We start from the raw sequence: 14,683 nt of genomic DNA, 5'->3' as shown, positions 1-14,683 counted from the left end.
ACTATGTATCTCAATAAAACAGTTCAATTAACTTTGAGACATATGAAAAGAAACATAATTTAAAACCAATGAAAAATATTTACTAATTATTGAATCAAGATATCTTTATTCATGTCATTTTTAGCTCCATTAATCCTTTATGTCCTTTTTCTAAACACTTTTTAAAGGTATCAACAAAGACCAATTGTGTTTTGCATCAAAGAAAATTCTTACGTAAATATATTTCAAAGTAAAAGCACAACTCATCAATATGGTCTTGTTTATTGATGTTTTATTTATCATAACTTCAGCTTGGCCATCACTGGGTTATTACATTAAAATTAAAACGTTTCTATTTACCCTTTTTTCCTTTTCACCCATCTCCGAAGACTTCGTCCTTAATTTGGGAGGCTGGGAGAGGCTGAGCCACAGACTTCTCCGTGGCCACCATCAACGATGCTCTATAGTCCTCTGACTGCTCATGTACTTCTGCAAGGGAGGGCTTCTCAACAGTTTTCCCTCACTGCTGCAAAGTAGATCTTCATGCAGTTCACTGCCTAGGAGCCCAACTGTGAACTGGCAAAATTAATCCAATGAAGATAGGTGAATTTGAATAACAATCAAACTCATGACTGTCTGAGTGAGAATCCAAAGCTTTATTGCTGAGCCACCCAAATGAATATTATTGGATGGCCAGATGGTTCAAATGCTTGGCTTGCATTTTCACATAATGAATAAACAATGTAAACTGTGAGAACCCACCCATATAGTTTTGTTGTAAGTTAACAAATTTGGGGTAAAAATTCCTCTTGTGGCTATGTGGTAGCAACATCACAAATGTATTTCTCGAATTTCCTCTGTTTAGTATTTGTACTGAATCATTAACACATTGTAAATGAATGCATTTATGATTTGATGAGAAATAATGAAGAGAGGAGATCTTCTTGAATGTCTTTACTACATCAAAGGAATTCTTACCCTGCAATTAATGACCTGTAATAATTTGTAGGTTTTCTCTCAGATCTTCATTTGTATAATTTTGGGGATTATCAAAGAAGTAGAAGATTGGAGGAAATTCATTGCAAAACAGTTGTTCCCCTAAATCACATTTTGCATGTGTACAATACATGATTGTTTTAAATTCTTGTAAATCATCCATTAGGATTAATTATATGCTGGATGAGGTAAAAAGGTACGAGAGATTGTTAGGGGCTATTAAAGTCTGCATTGTACACGGTATACATCAAAATCATATTCACCATGCAATGGGATATAACACTGACATAAATATAAGTTATAATAAAATGCTTACATTATACAGGAAACATGTACATTGTACAATAAAGATGTATCTGCTATGTAGTAAGATTATTCTCTATATATATATTGTCAAGACAATTATTCTGCTATTAAGAGTGCTGGAGGTGAGAGAAATGTCTCACCTATTGTGACAAAATAATTTGCAGTGCGAATGCAAGGAGAAAACGTGAGACGAGGGAAAATATTTCCAGGAAGAGCTTGCAAGGAAGTCTGGAGAAATGTTACTGGAAGGTAAATTTTCAATTGCGCAAACACAATGACAGAGAAGTCAAGAAGTGGGGCCCAAGTCACATATATATTATGATGTGATTATATTGCTGAAAATCCTTCCAAACTCTGTCCACTACAGGAATGTAGTTCCAGATTAAGGCATTGTGCTATTGGTGTTACCGCACAAGACTGCAACTTAATCATTTTAAAAATAAAATACATTAATAAATGAAATATGTTTTTATATATTATCCATCATAGTTTGTCTCTTCAGGTAGCCTGTGATTTCCATAAAAGGTAATTGCATTAGAATTTAAATAACCATCATCCGTCCATCCAGTGCAAACATTTTGTCATAACTAATAGTTGACTTACTTAAAGGTGAAAGTCTAACATGATTACTTTTGTTCAAAGTACTCCCCTATTTTATACAGAAGAGAGTAATGTACTTGTTAAAGAAAATACATTGTTTTTTTAAAAGAACACCAGTTTTATTAGTTTCACACAGACTCTTGGGTTGAGTCTCCCTCCCTGTTCGGCCATTCAATTATGAAATTGACAGAGCATTACCATGAATTCCAGAGTGGCTCCACTAGAAGCAGTGAGAGCCATGACTTCAGACTGGCCTGTGAACTGCTCCGGAACTAGGGGATTCTGAAAAGTTGTGTTGGGACTGGATGCAGTGCTGCTGATTTGGTTTATCTGGCATTGATATCGTGGAATAGCGTGCACAAGCACAGAGAAGAATTACTTTCTAGGCATCCATCCGAGTTAAATCTCATGAGAAGAGGTAAATTTGTTTCTAATTTTTTTCAAAACAGTGTCCATTGTTCTGGGCATGAGCAGGGTTGAAAATAATAGAAGATGAGGAAAATCAAGTAGTGATTCAAATGGTTCATATTGGTCAGATTTGAGCTCTTCTGCTAACTATGGCTTCCAGAATTGGTGAAAACATTTGTTATATCAAGAATATTTTAACAATAGAATTTGAAATAACAAGTTCCCACCACACCCTACACAAAGTCGGGCAGGTACAGTACATAAATGGCCAGAGTGTTATACTGTTGTTTCATATCTGAGGCATTAGGGTTCAAATGCTCCCAGACACTTAGGATAATGTTTTCTTTGTCTGAAGAATGTTGTGGATGAATGTAATTAGAGAGATTCTTAAACTGAGGGTTGACTATATATGTATCAATTATCCTTGTCCTCATCTTCCAATCCATCCATGGCCTTTCCTGGCCCTGCCTCTACAACTTCCTGAAGCTTTGCGTGCCCTCTTATATCCCTTTAATTATCTGACTCTCACCTTCTGCGTCCCCCCTCACTTTGCCCCACCATTGGTGGCAGAATCTTCAGGTGCCTTGATTGTACTCTATGGAATTTTCTCCTAAACCTCTTTGACTCTCTCCTTTTTTCACCTTCAAAAACCTTCTTAAAACCGATCTTTTTGACATAGCTCATGGTAACCTCTACTAACTCTCCATATGTTCCTTTTTATTTTTCCCCCTTTGTAAAGCACTTTGGAATGTTTTTCTATATTAAAGGCGTTATATAAATGCAAATTGTTGTTATGTGTCTGGGGCAATTTCAGATACATTGGGAGCAATTTTAACCTAACCCACCCGTAAGGAAACTGATGAGATCAGGTGCAATGCTGGTTTTACACCCCGCCTGATTTTATTCTTCACTGAAGTCAGAGGAGAGTAATATTGGGCGAAGTGTAAAACCGGCATTCCACTCAATGCCCTGGGTTTCCCGCCCACTGTGTTAGATTAAAATGATCCCCATTATGCAAGAGAATGGCTTAAAAAGCACATGCAGGACAATCTGCTCCATAACTTGCTTCCTCCTGGTTTTGCTCTGTTACTTTGCCTCTTTGCAGCAGGAGCTGTTGGCGATGAAATGTATGTTTGGAAGCAGCTGTTCTACTGTCATCTTCATTTATTCATTAGCATCCTGATAAGGCTGTTAATGTTACAAAATTCGATTTTAATGATTAATGGTGAACCCTCAGAGCGATGGAGGTTTGCTGCAAGAAGCAAGAATTGTTTGTTTGATTTGCAACGTCCACAGCTTCTTGGGTAAAATGGGAAGCTAATAATTTATCTTGAAGTTGCACCTCTTGTTACACATTGAACATTAGTAAAACATTCTTGTTTAATTTGCAACTGTGGGCAGTGGTGCAATTTTGTGTGAGGGAGAGGGAGGGGGAACAGAGCTGATCAGGCTTTACATTCCCAATTTCATTGAGCTTTAATTAGGTCAATACATTCATAGGCACATATGTGAAATGCCTTGTGTGCTTTCTGTAAAACAAAAGCAGCAGCATACGCATCATTATATTGTATATATATCAAAATCAACACTAAAATGTGCAACAAATACAGTAACAATCATTTTTTCTGAGTGTGGGAGATATCCCCAAACTCCTCTAGAAAATTAATATTGCCTTCAGTGTTTGCATCCCTCTAAAAATGTCTAAATCAATCACTGGATTAGTTTGAGTAAAGTGGAGTCACCATTGGTTCAGCTGCAGATCTGTCATTAACTTCAGGGTGTACACAATTTTATATTTAGGGCTGACTATGACTTCCCAGCTTTTTGGAGCTGCTGACCAGCTTATGCAAGTTTTCTTTAGGTTTGCATGCCTGTGACTAACAGCTGCTTTAGTTACACAAAGCCTAGATGTTAAAGTGGAAAGATGAGGTATGCACTGAAATAATGATAGACATATCAGAATACTGCAGCTGCAAATGCAATGTATTTGGGCCTGTAGAGGCTAAATAATCCCCTGCAGCAAATAATGAAGCTAAAAATCTCCATGGACTTTGTCCATAAACATGCAATGGCTGTGTGTGTGGGTGATGTACATAGAATGTACATACCTTGAATATATACATAATTTTTTTAATGAAAATGCTTGAGATGACAAAAATGATTCTGGTTTCTTCCCAGAACACATAAAATAAATACACTTAAATTGATAAAGTGTGTAAGAAATAGATAAAGGATTAATAATCCTTTGTTTTATGGAATTTAATGGCTGTCAAAGAAACTAGTAGCTGAATGTGAGTTTCTTGTGCCCAGCTTTCTGAAATGAAAATTTGTCAGCAGGAACGACAGAAAACCAGTCTAACATGATGCACCTGCATTAATGCTCCTTTCACACTTAAATGTTAGAATCGATAAAAAGTTAATTCTGCCAGCTGCAGAATACACAATTCTCATGCATAATGGATCTAGAAAGAGAGAAAATCCTGATTTATCCACAAAGCTCTGTATATAATAAACATTCGAATCATCTGGTGAAAACTGCTTTGCGGATCTTCAAATATTCGTTCATTAGATTTATTTATAGAACCGCTAACACATCTAACTTTTTCTCTCTTCACAATTCTGTCTTTAAAACATTAAAAAATTTAATTTAATTAGTATGTTTTAATGCTAAAATAACTTTTTGAATGCCTCCTAAGCCAAATTATTTAGCAAGTCAAATTAGTAGCAGTTAATTCAGTTAATTAACAGTGCAGATATACTGCCAATTTTGTGTCTCTGCAAAGCAGCTTCTAGAACATAAGAATATAATAAATAGGAGCAGCAGTAGTAGGCCATATGGCCCCTCGAGCCTGCTCCGCCATTCAATAAGATCATGACTGATCTTCAACCTCAACTCCACTTTCCAGTCTGATCCCCATATCCCTTGATTCCATTAAAAGTCCAAAAATCTATCAATCACAATCATGAATATACTCAACGACTAAGTATCCACAGCCTTCTGGGGTAGAGAATTCCAAAGATTCACAAACCTCCAAGTGAAGAAATTTCTCCTCATCTCAGTCCTAAATGGCCGACCCCTTAGCCTGCAACTATGCCCCTAGTTCTAGATTCTCCAGCCAGGGGAAACAGTCTCTCAACATCTACCCTGTCAAGCCCTCTCAGAATCTTGCATGTTTTAATGAAATCACCATTCTACTCAACCTCTCCTTATAGGACAACCCTCTCATCCTTGGAATCAATCTAGTGAACCTTCATTGCACCGCCTCTAAAGCAAATATATCCTTCCTTAGGTAAGGAGACCAAAACTGTACACAGTACTCCAGGTGTGATCTCACCAAAGCCCTGTACAATTGCAGCAAGACTTCCTTACACTTGTACTCCAACTCCCTTGCGATAAAGGCCAACATACCATTTGCCTTCCTAATTGCTTGCTGTACTTGCATGTTAACTTTCTGTGTTTCATGTACAAGGATGCCCAAATCCCTCTGAACACCAACATTTAATAGCTAATGTTTTTCTATTCTTCCTACCAAAGTGAATAACCTCACATTTCCCCACATTATTCTCCATCTGCCACCTTCTTGCCCACTGACTTAACCTGTCTATACCGCTTTGCAGACTCTTTGGGGGTGATTTTAAATCCCAAGAATGGGTGGGTTGGGGGCGGGTGGGAGTTGAAAATAGTTGTTCTTTGAGTGACGACCTCAACGCGGCTTTATTTCCGGGTTTAACGTCGGCGCGTAGAAGTACAGGCTTCCCACTAGGAATGCAAAGTCCGAAAATTTTGTGGTTGCGACCGAGAAAAACAACTATTTTCAACTCCCACCCGCCCTCAACCCACCCGTTCTTGGAATTTAAAATCACCCCCTTTCTGTACTCCTACTTTCCCACCTAGCTTTGAATAGTCAGCAAACTTGGATATATTACACTCGGTCCCTTCATCTAAGTCATTAATCTGCATTGTAAATAGCTGAGGCCCAAGCACTGATCCTTGAGGCACCCCACCAACCAGAAAATGACCCGTTTATTCCTACTCTCTGTTTTCTATCCGTTAACCAACCCTCTAACCATGCTAATATATTCCCCCCAACCCCATAAGCCCTTTTCTTGTGTAACAACCTTTTGTCTGGCATCTTATCGAATGCCTTTTGAAAATCCAAATATACTACATCCACTGGTTCCCCTTTATCCATTCTGCTATTAACATCCTCAAAAAACTCGAATAGATTTGTCAAACATGATTTCCCTTTCATAAAACCACGTAAACTCTGCCTAATTATGTTATGATTTCCTAAGTGCCTCAGTACCACGTCCTTAATTTTAGATGCCAGCATTTTCCCGACTACTGACATCAGGCTAACTGGCCTGTAGTTCCCTGTTTTCTCCCTCCCTCCTTTCTTGAACAGTGGGGTTACATTTGCTACCTTCCAATCCATGGGGACTGTTCTAGAATCTAGGGAATTTTGGAAGATTACAACCAATGCATCCACTATCTCTGCAGTCACCTCTTTTAAAACCCTAGGATAGGCCATCAGGTCCAGGGGATTTGTCGGTTTTTAGTCCCATTAATTTCTTCAGTACTTTTTCTTTACTAATATTAATTACCTTAAGTTCCTCACTCTCATTAGATCCTTGGATCCTCACTATTTCTGGTATGTTTTTTGTGTCTTCTACTGTGACGACAGATAAAAAAAATTGTTTAAGGTCTCTGCCATTTCCTTATTCTCCATTATAATTTCTCCAATCTCAGCCTCTAAGGGACCCACATTTACTTTCGCTACTCTCTTCCTTTTCGCCTACTTGTAGAAGCTCTTACAATCTGTTTTTATATTTCTTGCTAATTTACTCTCATATTTTCTCCCTCTGTCAATTTTTTGGTCATCCTTTGCTGGTTTCTAGAACTCTCCCAATTCTCAGGCTTACTACTCTTCTTGGCAACATTATAAGCCCCTTCTTTTAATCTAATACTACCCTTAACTTCTTTAGTTAGCCACAGATGGATCACTTTTCCTGTGGAGTTTTTATTCCTCAATGGAATACATATTCGTTGAGAATTACGAAATATTTCTTTAAATGCTTGCCATTGCTTATCTACTGACATATCTTTTAATTTAATTTCCCAATCAATCGTAGCCAACTCTCCCCTCATACCTATGTAATTGGCTTTGTTTAAGTTTAAGACTCTAGTTTCATACTTAAGTACATCCCTCTCGAACTCAACGTGAAATTCTATATTATGATCACTATTCCCCAGAGGATCCTTTTTTAATTAACTTACTAATTAACTTACTAATCCCTTACTAATTAGATTACTAATTAACCCTATCTCATTACACAAGACAAGATCTAAAATAGCCTGTTCCCTGATTGGTTCCATGATGTATTGTTCCAGGAAACTGTCTCGAATACATTCCATGAACTTGTCCTCCAAATTACTTTTGCCAATTTAATTTGCCCAGCCTATGTGAAGATTAAAGTCCCCCACAATTATCGCATTACCTCTGTTACAAGCTCCCCTTATTTCTTGATTAATATTCTGTCCAACAGTATAACTACTGTTAATGGGCCTATAAAATATTCCCAACCAGTGTTTTCTGCCCCTTGTTATTTCTTATCTCCACCCATATGGATTCTACCGCCTGATCTTCCGAGCCAAGATCCTTTCTCACTACTGTCTTTATGTCATCTTTTATTATCAGGGCTACTCCCCCCCCCCCACTTTGTCTATCTTTTCGAAAAGTCAAGTACCCTGGAATATTTAGTTCCCAACCTTGGTCACCTTGTAACCAATGCAATGACTCAAAAGTGACACTATCTACGCCACAATCAGCTCCTGATCTGACTCCAGAATGGAGCTGTATTAGGCCCCTGGAAACAGCCTCACAGCACTGGGGCTTGACACTGCATGTTGTGTAACTTTTGTGCAATGCCAAACTACTTTAAAAAGTACTCAGTGATTCATGTGATCTCCTGAACATTTTATCAACCTACATGGAATATCTTGTAATATTTGGAGAATGCAGATCCTCCTACCTACAGTCTCAAAACATTTAAAATGTATCAGCACTTGCAGCGCACTCCTTATTCTTGAGAGTTAGATTCACAGCAAGGCAGTATACATTAGGTACCCCTGCCTGTGAATCAGTTCTGTAGCTACTGGTCTCAGACTGGCAGCTACATTATTAACAGAGCCTAAGGATACATGACACTGAGCCAGTAGAAGTATGATTGTACTGGAAATCTTTACTTCACTGAGAACTCACATACAGCAAAGGTTTGTCAACCAACTTAACCCTGCTGATCTAATCCGATTCTATCACTATAATAAAATTTTATGGTCGCTTTAATTATGACACAAAAATGCTAGGGGTTACATTTTCAACTTGCTGTCCAGGAAGTAGCGGAATATAAGCTATCCACTGGGTCTAATGTTCAATATATAGCACTAGAAATTATGTTGTGCAAACACTTAGGGGGAAATTTTAACATACCAGCAGGAACTCAGCAGGGGGGTCAATGCACGCCTGGGAAACCCGGAAAAACTTTTAGTGTGTTTTCTCAAGCGATCGCGACTCAGTTGAAGGCCCTCAATGTGGCTTCCGGGTTTCGCATCTCCAAGCTGCACAGCGGGCGTATTGTGCACCCCAATGACGTGCTGGGAGCTGGGTTATTTAAAGGGCCAATGCAACCATGGATTTTGAGGGAGAAAGGAGGAATTGAGCTAAATGGAGCAACAAAGGATGAGGCCAGAACTCTGGTTCAGTGACTCTTCACTTGAGTTGCTACTAGCTGGTTTGAGGAGGAGGGATACATTGTACCCGGCTGATAGGAGGAAACGCCCTGTCTCTGCCACCAAGGCCTGGCTCGAGGTGGCAGTGGAGTTGACCAGCAGGAGCACCATCTCAAGGATGTGGATGCCGTGCAGGAAGCACTTTAATAACCCAACCAGGTCAGGAAAAGTGAGTACAGTTACTGATTCACCTTCATCCTGTGGTGCACATTACACCCCCTCACACTGCCTTGCGAAGCCTACTCCATCACATCACTCCTCACACCTACTTAAGACTCTCTATCTACTTACCTTCAATTTTTGTGCACTTCCTCACCTCCCCATTTGTGCACGCACCACTCCTACTCACCCCATTCCTGATGCAATGTAATGAATCTGTCCGATACTCACTCTCTGATGCATCTCTTTCATTGTCAGCCTCACCCACACTCACTCGTCTGTTCTTTCTCCCCTTGTAGGAGAAGACAGTGCAAAATGCAAGGCAGAGGATGAGGATTGGAGGGGGGCCACCACAATTCGTAGCCCTTATGGAGGCGGAGCAGGCGGCCTTGGAGCTCAGCCGAATGCTCCAATGCCTGGCTGTCAGAGATGCCGAGACTGGCACTGCTCAAACGTCTGGTAACAGAACTTAAACATCCCTCACATGCATCATGAATTGACATTATCAATGATTGACCAGTTTCACACCTCAGTATGCTAATCGCAACAGAACTTCTGCAATGATTCTTAATATTGCTGTATGTTCTCTTCCAGGGCCTTAAAGGATTGATGAAGCAACAGATGATCTGGACGAGGATGATTCCTCAGAGGAGCTCCATACCTCTGAGGGCGCACAGTCACATCATATCGAGCCACACACCAGCAAAGATACTCACACCTTGGTGGTTCCTATTGGACACTTAGTTGGGTTGTCACCTGGTGCTTCAGCATATACAAGTGAGCACGAGTAGATACTGATGGTAGGGGCAGCTGTGGAGAGTCCGCGTCGGGGGTGCACTCCTCTTCAAGCTCTGCTCAGCTGGATGCAGATGCTGAACCCCAGGGGCCATCGTTGAGCTTTAAGGACTTTAAATAGCTCAATTGGCCCTTTGAATTTAAAGTTGGTGGGACTTCCGGGTTTCAGAAGCGCGGGTGCACCCTGTGAGGCATGGTGTGTCTGGGTCAAACCCGGACGTTGGCGCGTTGGAACCAGGATGCGGTCCCACTCCGAAATCAAAGAATTTTGACTGCTCACTTGCCCCCAACCCATCCGTTCTTGGGGGGTTAAAACTTACCCCTTAATGTTCAACAAAGCCATTAACCTGTCTAATTTAAATGGATTACAGCTCTGTTAAAATAGTGGACAAAAGAACTTCATATAAACAAGTTAAGTGTTCCTACATTAATATTCACACAGCATAATTTCAAGGCCATAGCTTCTTAAAAGTCTAAAGCTTTTTCCAAATTATCTCTATGGGAGCTTATCCTTCCAAGTGCATATTGGCAATCAGTAAATGTATAATTTTGAAACCTATATATATGAGATGGAAATAAGCAATATATGTGTGTTTCTTAGAAGTGTGAAATTGTAGCAAATGTTTCATTAAATCAACTGTACCTGTGTTGTGTTCAAAGCATTTTATTTAGTCAATCCAAACTATTTCCAGCATATTTTCAAGTGCTTGGCATGAAACTTCTTGTGGTTTCCTGTTGCCAACAATTCATGTTGCACAACTCTGCAAAAGAAATAATTATTAAATCGATGTATGCATCATTGAGTGATAGGCTCTTTTCTTTTCTCCACCAAAAATATCTGCTTTCAGGTTCTCTGTGTTGATTTTTAAGAAGGAAAATCCTGATTTTTTGTTCTGACACTTAAGCACCCAAAATAGAAACCATTTCCTTCAGAGAACCTAGTAGGATTAAGCAAGCTCCATGCATATAATAATAGTCTAATTGTAGCCTTTGGTGAATCATGATGTATGGTTTTGCTTCATAGATGCCAAAACAATCTGTTATATGACAGCAGTGCATTAAACTATAATTTACCTTCATTTTACAACACTCCATCTTCTCACTTTTGTAATGTTATGTTTTACTAATTTAACTTTCTCAATGTTTTATTCAAAACCATAGTATGTACTGTGTATGATATAAAATAATAAATGCTTTGGGGAAGTTAAAAGACTGTATTTTAAGTGAGCTTTTATAGCCCAAATATAAAGTATTTTCAGATGGCTGTGAAGCTTTAAATCTCTAAATCTCTGAATAAATAATAGCTGAACATTTGAAATATTGATGGAAAATGAGTCATTTTTTAAAATAAAATAGAAAATGCTGCAAATGACATTTATTGCATTTGTCAATTGCAGGTTTTTTTTTTAAATGGAACTTTTTTTTTCCTTCTTTGCTCTTTTAGGTCTCCCATCATCATCTTGCTCCAAAACCTCTCCCAATGGGCTTGATTTTAACTCTTGACTAGCAGCCCGCCTGTTCTGGCTGGTGCCATTTTGGGGCCCGAACCTCCTTTAAATAAAACCAGCAAGTTGGGGGGGGGGCGAAAAAGGAGGAAACCCAGGATGGAAGCGGCCCCAATTATTTTTGTGAAACCCCCAGGAGCACTCCTGTTCTTCCTGGCCCCACAAAAAATAATTTAAAACTTGCCTTTTTGGGGCCATTTTGGCCCTTTCGCCTGTAAAACTGGTCGGAAAGTGATGGCGCCCACTTCCTTCAGTTCTGTCCTAAAATGGCAATTGGGGTCCTATGTACATCAGAGGACCCTGATTTACATATTAAAAGGGGCCTATTGCCTGAAACAGGCAGGCGCTTTGGCCACTTAGCAGTAGGCAGTCATTGTTAATGGGATAGTAAATGGATCAGCCCTATTTTAAAGCCATTACCACTCTATTAACACAAATTTCAACAAGTTAAAATAGACCCCAATGTCTCTGGAATAGGCTACTGGTAGGTGTGTAAGAGGAGTGGCTCCCCTAGTCCATCCCAATTCCCACTCCCCTCTCTTGATAGTGCAAAGCCTCCAAATGGCACCTCACATCAACAGTCTGGCTAGAAGTTGGAATCCATGCTGTGTGGAATGATAAAGCCATGACCTACTACTCCATTCTACCAAAATCTACTGCACTGCAATCTACTTTACAGGTGTATGTGCACAATGGTGGTTCAATGCATTAGAGGCACGACAAGTCATGTGGAACAACAGTGGTCCAATCCCATTTGCTGAATTGCTGATCCAGATTTGCTGTTGCGGAAATGGTATCAAGTAAAGGCCAGGTATCTCCCAACAGGGAGTCACTTAGTGCTACTCTTGTAGATGTCCAAGCAGCTGGATACAGAACAGAATACTCATCTTTCAACCCCCAAAGCTGATCGATGGCCAGAGGGACTGAAGAGCAACTAGGAGAAGAAAAAAGAAACGCAACGTCTGGACATCAAATCACTGACACTTTAGTGATTTAATCATAAGATATAACTCTTTTTGGGATTTGTAATGTCTAACTTCCTCCAGTCTTTCTTCTCTCTCGCCCCTTACTAGAAGTTACATGTTACCTGAAGCTGAAGTGACATGAACGCAGCTTGCTGAGTCCTCTGCTGATGCCACTCTGCAGCAGCCACCATGTGCCACGAGAGAGGGATTTGGAGTCAACTCCTCCTCGATGTTCCTCCCTAGGCGCCTGACTCCACTCAGTGATGGTACCAGGTACTCAAGAGGCTCCCGCCCTCTGCGCGATCACACTACCATCCTACTGAGCAAAACCTTTAGTGCTAAAACGTTTAGGATTATAACTGAAAATAACAAATACTAATAAAAAAGGTCCCAATGTATATTAACCCTACTCGCCGTAAGCAACGCCAAGGGTGATCCAATAGTTATAAATACAAATCAATCGAAAGGAGTGACTTCAAATGTGCATCTAATCTGAGTTTTGCTCGATCAGTTAATGACATCTACATCTCTTGAATACATCCTTGAAATAGCTGGCTGCTATTTTGCATGACGGATTTAGACCAACATCCGAGGATACGAACATCAGATGATTATATTATTGCAATCTGGCAACGAATCCTTGAAACCAACCCTTTAAATTTATCACGTAATCTGAGCATCTGAACACAGCTGTTTACACAAGATAAAGCAAAAGGGACTGGCCGTGGCGATGTTAAAGGATTTGTTATCAGACGCTGGGCACTCAGCCGTCACTTCGTGGTATGCGAACTCCGGGCAGTGAAATGCGAATGGTTTGTTGTTTGGGCGGTTCCAATACAGTGGAGTTTTTCTGAGGTGCCTGTAATTCTTTTTTCAGATCAGATATCGACGACATCTCCAGTGCTGGAGCTCCACCCAGTGGAATGTATGCGAGAGTTCACACAGCACCAGCAGACCTAGGCATGCAATGAAAATTGCATGGTCAGACTTGCGAGCAACGGCCAAAGGAGCATTTCTGCTCCTCCTTTGTGCAATCCTACTGACGGTGTTGCGCCGGGCAATGTTTGGAGGGTGAGCCGAGCCTGGAGGTGTGGGTGCTAAGCCCGGAAGTAGTGTGATTGACACGCCGCCTCTAAGTTGCTGCTCACCACTCGCGGCGCTGACCCCTTGCCTTTGTTTCGAGGTGTGGAAAGGGTCAGTGCGACTGGACACCCCGGCGTCAGGCCAAGTGAACCGACACACACAAAAAGCCTTGTCGCTCCGGCCGAAACAAACTAATTAACACCTTCCTATAGATGGCGCCTTACGCTTCATCGGCCGCAGTAAATCTGCCACCCGGCTCTTGTTGGGCTGAGTGACAGAATGGGTTTGAGGAGGACGCTAAATCGGCATTTATTAACCACGTGTGGTCCTCAAAATTGATCATTAACTTGATTAGTAGGTTTAACCGGTTCTTTCGATTTCAAATATTTAACGAGTTTTGCAGCAGCACGTAGTATTAAGATTTACTCCTGACTAAAATTATAGTTCAATTTTCTTATGTTTGGCAATTGCTTCCTATCAAAGTGACAATTTTGAAAATTGGGTTCACGCATTCCCGCACTTCGCCGTTGTTTTGCACGGCGAGTTTTTGTTTATGTTATGCTTTATATATCGGCAGTGGTATTTGGTTGGAGCTCTTTACCTGACACCAGGTGATCTTCAATTGCCTCCACTCAGAACAAGTGATTTGCATTAAATATCCGAATGGAAGATTTTTCAGCGGATAAAATAGAGAATGGCCCAGCGGATAAGTAAAGATTATCTTTACATACGTTTACTGTTGTATAAATTTGTAACTGAAAAGTGAAAGTGTAAAGGTAATGGCCCTGAGGGTACGCATTTTAGGCATTTTAATCAATACTTCTCGTTATTTAAAGAAAAAGTGTCTTTCGGGAAATTAAATGGGTTCAACTTGCAGCATACCTTCTCTGTAACGTTCAGGAACTACATATCAAGCCACACAGCACACTGCTATGTTTGAGCTTCTCCAGACTACGAAGTGAAGATTTTCAAATGTATTTATTGCATGTATTCTAAAGAATAATGAGTGCTATGGCAATCTTTTAAAATTATGGCATAGTTTCCAACATTGAAATATATTTTCAACAGTACACGTTAGTTTATAAATCAGTACTATG

Source organism: Heptranchias perlo, chromosome 25, assembly GCF_035084215.1.
Source record: "Heptranchias perlo isolate sHepPer1 chromosome 25, sHepPer1.hap1, whole genome shotgun sequence".
NCBI classification, from domain to species: Eukaryota; Metazoa; Chordata; class Chondrichthyes; order Hexanchiformes; family Hexanchidae; genus Heptranchias; species Heptranchias perlo.
Note: the sequence above shows the minus strand (reverse complement) of the source record.